Genomic DNA, 6,585 nt, shown 5'->3' with positions numbered 1-6,585 from the left:
TCTATATTTTCCCAGGTCTGAAAGTCTATAATTCGAGCTACTCATCAGGTCTCTCTCACTTTGATCACTGGTCTAAAATTATAACTCTCATTCCTTTCAGAGAAAAGAAAGACCGTGTTATATACATATCATTTCCCTCCAATAAGATGTAAGTTCTTTGATGGAAGGAATTCATTCCTTTTGGTCTTTGTATGCTCTGTACCTAGTTCAGTGTCTGGCTCTAGTATGGCATTTAATAAATGCTTGTTATAGGAATTAATGATTACTATCTTCCAGACCCCAAATCCTGACTCTGACTAGCAAGTGAGTTCTTTTTGCTGAGCCTCTGTTTTCCCATTTATAAAATTAAGATTCTGATGAACTATTTTGGTTTTGACAGTTTGCCTGAGCCTATTTGTGAGTAATTAATTTTCTTTAGTTATCCATATCTGTCTTAATTTCTGTAAAGAGTGTTTTGTAGTTGTGTCTTGGGAGATATAGATATGTTTTGATATATAAAGATTTCTAAATATTTTATACATCCTCTACTTATTTTAAATAAAATTTCTCTTCCCACCTCTTCTGGGTTTTGTGGATCTTATACAGAAATACTGATGATTTACATGGCTTTATTTTATATTTTGTAACATTACTAAAGAAACAATTGCTAATTATTTCAACTAATTTTTAGGTTTCTCTGAGCAAACAATTATATCAATTGCAAAAGGGATCATTCTTTGCTGTGATTATTCCTTTTTTTCTTGTTGCATTGCTAAAGCATTTCTAACAATATGTCAAATAGCAATGGTGATAATAAGCCATATTTGCTTCATTCTTGATTTATTGAACAAACCCCAAGTTTTATCTCCATTATAGTTAATGCTAGCTGTTGGTTTTAGATAGATAGTAATTTTAGTTGGTTTTGGTTAAATAGATAGTGATCATATTAAGGAAGTGTTCACTTTTTAAAATTTTAATTTAATTTATAGCAAAAATTCATGTTGTATTTTGCCCAAAGCTTTTCCCACATTTCCCATGTAATCATATGATTTTTCTTTTTCTTATGATTGATTTAATCTACTATATTTATATTTTTTTACTGTATTGAACCAATTCTATATTCCTGATATAAATCCAACTTGGTCATAGTATATAAACTTTGTGAAAAGTTGCTATTGTCTAATATTGCTAATACTTTATTTAAAAATATTTAGTGGGGCAACTAGATGGCACAGGGGATAAAATACTAGACCTGAAATCAGAAGGGTCTGAGTTCAAATGTGACCTAAGATACTAAACACTTCTTAGCTATGTGACCCTTGGGCAAGTCATTTAACCCCAATTGCCTCAGCAAAAATAATATATATATAATATATAAATGCCAGCTATTACTACCACCACTACCTCCATTATTATTGTTCTAATTATTCAAGAATATTTCCCAAATTAGGACTTTGTGTTGGGATTAGGCTTGTTATATTTCTAGATAGAATACTGATGCCTTGTAAGGTCCTGATCTGTATCATCTGGAGTCCTGCTGTTACAAACATTTTTGTGTGGGTGAGGCAAATGAGATTAAATGACTTGTTCACACAGTTAGCAAGTGTTAAGTGTCTGAGGCTGGATATGAACTGCAGTTTTCCTGATTCCAGGGTCAGTGCTCTATTCACTGCATCATTTAGCTATCCTTGCTGCTTTCTTCTTTAGGCAATGAATGCTCTGATCTTCAAGGATCACAGAGATGGCTCAAGCCAGGGAGCTACAAAATTTCAGAAGGCCCTAATTGGCTTCATTTAGGGGATGGTTTAACTTCTTTAGACTTCCTTTGCCCCAAACTCTGGTTTCAGTCTAAGCAGCAGAACTACAGACTCACCTAAGGTGGAACACCAGCAGACAGTTATTTGTCCCAGACATTATCAGCAATCTGGAAGACAATAGTGTTTCAAAATAACAGACTTGTAAGCTGACACAGTTCCTGTCGTGATCATTTGACTCTTGGCGGAGTCTTAGATTGCAGGGCAGTTAGATGGCACAGTGGATAGAGTGCCACACCTGAAGTCAGGAAGACTCATCTTCCTGAGTTCAAACCCAATTTTAGGTACTTTCTAGCTATGTGACCCTGAATAGGAAAAGCAATATTGTTTTAGTAACAACTTTAAGCAAATAAGTTATTTTGACTATTACGACTATTCAAATTAACTATAAAGGTCATATGAAGAAAGATGCTAACTGCATAAAGAGAAAGAATTGATCAATAGAATAATAATTAATTAATGCATAATTATATAATTATCTATTGTTCTACATAATATAATTAATATTAATATATTATACACACACACAACATACCTATTCATGTCTAATGGTAGCTGTCTCTAGGATGGGAAGAAAAAAAGAAATTTACTACATAATTTTGATATACATTTGAAAGGAATATCAAGTTGTGCATTATAGATCTGAAGTTTTGTGAGTAATCATATTTTAGTGTACTGTTATTGAAATGCTTGTTTTATGCTATAAATTAGAAATAAAATTTAAAAAATAAATATCAATCAGAACAAAGCTAAATGAAAGAGGATTTGCCATTGTCTTTCACACACTTGACCTATATGCCTAACTTTATTCTCTATATATCAACAACAATGCTTTTCCTTTCCCCTGACTTTGATACCATATTGTGCCCAGAAAAAAATAAAATAAGAAATTCTGTCTCTTTATATTTCAACAATTTCTGAATGAGCAAAGTGAAGATTTGGATTATGGTTAGGAGAAGGGAGAAACAAGATAGCAGTTCTCAAAAATTTTGAGGTATTGAAATATTAAGAAGGATTAAATATATTCTTTTTGGCCCCAGACGACAGAACTAGGAATTATGGGCAGAAGTTCAGGGAGATGATTCACTTTGGTACTAAGAAAAAAATTCTAAAAATGAGATTTGTTCTAAAAGTAAAATAGCCTATCTCACTTAGCAGGTCACAGAATCATAAATTTAATGTTGGAAGGGACCCTAGAGTTCAAGTGATCCATCTATCAGATGACGAAACTGAGTCTCAGACAAGTTTAATGACTTGCTAAAGATAACCTATTGCATAATTCATACCCACATCCTCTGACTTTTTCTTCTCTGCTATGTCTCCCATTGCTCCCATTTTCTTCTTTCTTGTGGCCTTGGAAATAGAAGTGACAATATTTGTGGGATGTAGTAGAAAGACAGTTTTACATGGAATCAATACAAATTCAAATCTGAATGTCCAATTAACTTCATTGTTTTGCATATTTTAAAACACATTGTTACAGAATTTTAGAACTGGTAAGGACCTCAGAGGGAACATTAGGAAGGTATTCCTTCTCCCAACTGGGAAAATACAAATTCTAAACGTAACATTCTGAACAAAGGGTTTTCTAGCTTTCAGATCATTTTATTTTTGGATAGTTCCAATTATCATAGAAGATTCTTTCCAAAATCTGACACACTCTGCTACTTCCACCAATCATTCCTAAATCTGCCTTCTGGGACCAAAAAAAAAAAGTATTATTCCTCTTCTGGGACAGTCATCATAAGGACCCTAAACATGTAACTATTACCCTTAATTTACTTCTTCAGAAATTTTCAGTCTCCATAGTTCTCTCTCTAGATGTGAATGGGACTTTTCATCACAAGTCTTGAATTGCCTTGAATCACTTCATTTTTGAAAAGAGCCAAGTCCATTCTTCAACAATGAGATGATTCAAACCAGTTCCAATTCTTCAGTGATGAAGAAAACCATAGAGGCCTGTGGGAACTGAGTGTGGACCACAACATAATTTCTTCATGCTTTCTGTTGATGTTTGCTTGCATTTTATTTTCCTTCTCAGGTTTTTTTTCTTTCTGGATCTGATTTTTCTTGTGCAGCAAGATAACTGTATAAATAAATATACATATATTGTATTTAACGTGTATTTTAACATATTTAACATGTATTAGGTTATCTGCCATTTAGGGGAGGGAGTGGGGGGAAAGAGTGAAAAATTTGGAACAGAAAATTTTGCAAGGGTCAGTGTTGAAAAATTATCCATGCATATGTTTTGTAAATAAAAAGTTTTAATAAAAAAAAGAAAAGAGCCAAGTCCATCATAGTTGATTATCATATAATCTTGTTGTTACTATGTCAAATGTTTTCTTGGTTCTGTTGACTTCACTCAGCATAAGTTCATTAAATCAGCCTAGTCATCATTTCTTATGGAACAATAATATTCCATTGCATTCATATACATGACTTATTCAGTCATTCTCCAACTGATAGGCAACCACATAGCTTCCAGTTCCTTGCTACTACAAAAAGGGCTGCTGCAAACAGGGTCCTTTTATATATACTAATGTTTAATATTGATTTTTCTTACAATTGGTAATTTGGAGCACATTTTTATGTGATTATTTACAATTTGCTAATCTTCTTTTGAAACCTATTGACATCCCTTATCCATTTATCTACTGGGGTATATAGCTCTTTGGGTTATAAAGTTGTGTCAATTCTCTCTGCATTTTGAATATCAGACTTTTATTTCATTATTCAGCTTCTAATCATACCTTCATTGATAATATTGACATGAACGGTTTTTTAATACCATAAAACTCATTTATTTTATTTATTATCTATTGTAAGATAAAAAAAATTGTTTAATTATATTCCAAACATTATTAATCACTGGAAATACAAGTAGGAAAGATGTATAGTTCCTTTTCCCAAGGAACAACAGTCTATCCCTTCTTTGGTTAAGAAGCCTTCCTTTAGCCATGGTTTTGAAAAATATTTTCTCATTCTCTTGTAATTTTTAAAAATAGTGTGATCTTTTACATTCAGAATGTCTTTCGACTTTGAACCTCTTATGTTGTATAGTGTAATCCTACTTTTTGACAATGACTGTCCAGTTTTCTTGGCAATTGTTATAAAAAAGGGAGTTTTTTTTTTTTTCTCTCTAGCAATTCTTTTTTTATTTTTATAAAAAATAAGATAAGTCTTCCTGTCTCTTCCAGGCTTGAAATACAGTAGCTATTCAGGGGTCCAATCGCACTCAAGATCAACGCAGAGACTTTGACCTGTTCCTTTTTTGACTTGGGCCATTTCACCACTCCTTAGGTAGCTAGTGCCCTTTTCCCTTGCAGGGATTCACCATATTGGTGTTGGAGATTCCCAAATTCGAGTAATCTACCAGTCTCAGTTTTCCAAGTAGCAATAACTACAGAACATCACACCAAATCCCCCTGTTTATTACTATTTTTCAGTGATCTGCTTTTTGATTTTAAGTCAGTATCATATAATTTGGATGAATACTCTATGAAGCTGGGAAATAATCTACTTCATTTGTATTTTTTCTGATCATTTCTTTTTAGATTCTAGACCCTTTTGTCCTTCCAAATGAACATTGTTATTATTTTGTCATGTTTTATAAAGTATTCCCTCAATGATTTGATTACTATAGTGCTAAATCTGTAAATAAAAATGCTATAATAATTTTCTTTATATTAGAACAACTCAACCATGTAAGGGAATATCTCTAATTATTGTTTTCCTTTGTTTCTGTCAAAAGTGTTCTATAACTTTATTTTCTCTAAACTAGTGTTTTGATAGATTAATTCCCAAAAATTTTTAGAATTTTGTAATTATGAGTTGAATTTCTTTTATGAAATTTCTTCTTCTTCATAATACTGTATAGAAATTTTTGTAAATTTATTTTTACAAATAATTTTCAAGGCAGCTAGATAGTGCAGCACACAAAAAGTTCAACTTGGAGTCAGGAAACCAAGAGTTCAAATCTTGCCTCAGATACCTGATAGCTGTATGACTTTGGATAAGTCACTTAACCATTTCTACCTCAGTTTCCTCATCTGTAAAATGGAGACAATAGTAGTACCTACATCCCAGGGTTGATGTGAAGATCAAATGAAATAATATTTATAAATGTTTTACAAACATTAATATAAAATACATTTTAGCTTTTATTACTGTCGTTAGTGTTCAGTTGTTTCCGTTGTGTTCTTGACACCATTTGAGGTTTTCTTGGCAAAGACACTAGAGTTTCTTTTTTTCTTCTCTAGCTCATTTTTACAGATGAGGAAACAGAAACAAATGGGTTAAGTGACTTGCCTACAGGTACCCAACTAATAAGTGTCTGAAGCTAGATTTGAACTTAAGAAGACAATTCTTCCTTACTGTAGACATGGGAATTTATCCAGTGAGCCACCTACCTGTCCAGCTTTTATTAGTATCATTATTCTGAAACTTTGCAACAACTACTAAGAATCTCAATTATTTTATTGATTCTTTGGACCACTGAAAAATAGAGCTAATTTTATTTCCTCTGGTGATGTTTTTATATTTTATTTTATTCTCTTATCTTAATATAATAATTATCATAATATCTTTTCTGCTTTGTCTCCACAATCTGATACTCACAAATTTACAGGTTGGGTATGCAGGGGGATGATTATTTCACAGATTCCAAGAATAGTAAATGGGTCCAAACTACAGCTCATAAGTTTTTACTGGTGAATTTATATTTTAAGTAGTTAATTAGCAAATATATTTAGCTCAAAGGAAAGTCATTTTCTATGATGGTATATAATAA

Source organism: Antechinus flavipes, chromosome 2, assembly GCF_016432865.1.
Source record: "Antechinus flavipes isolate AdamAnt ecotype Samford, QLD, Australia chromosome 2, AdamAnt_v2, whole genome shotgun sequence".
Classification (NCBI taxonomy): domain Eukaryota; kingdom Metazoa; phylum Chordata; class Mammalia; order Dasyuromorphia; family Dasyuridae; genus Antechinus; species Antechinus flavipes.
The sequence above is the reverse complement of the archived record's forward strand: the minus strand, read 5'-3'. Positions refer to the sequence as shown.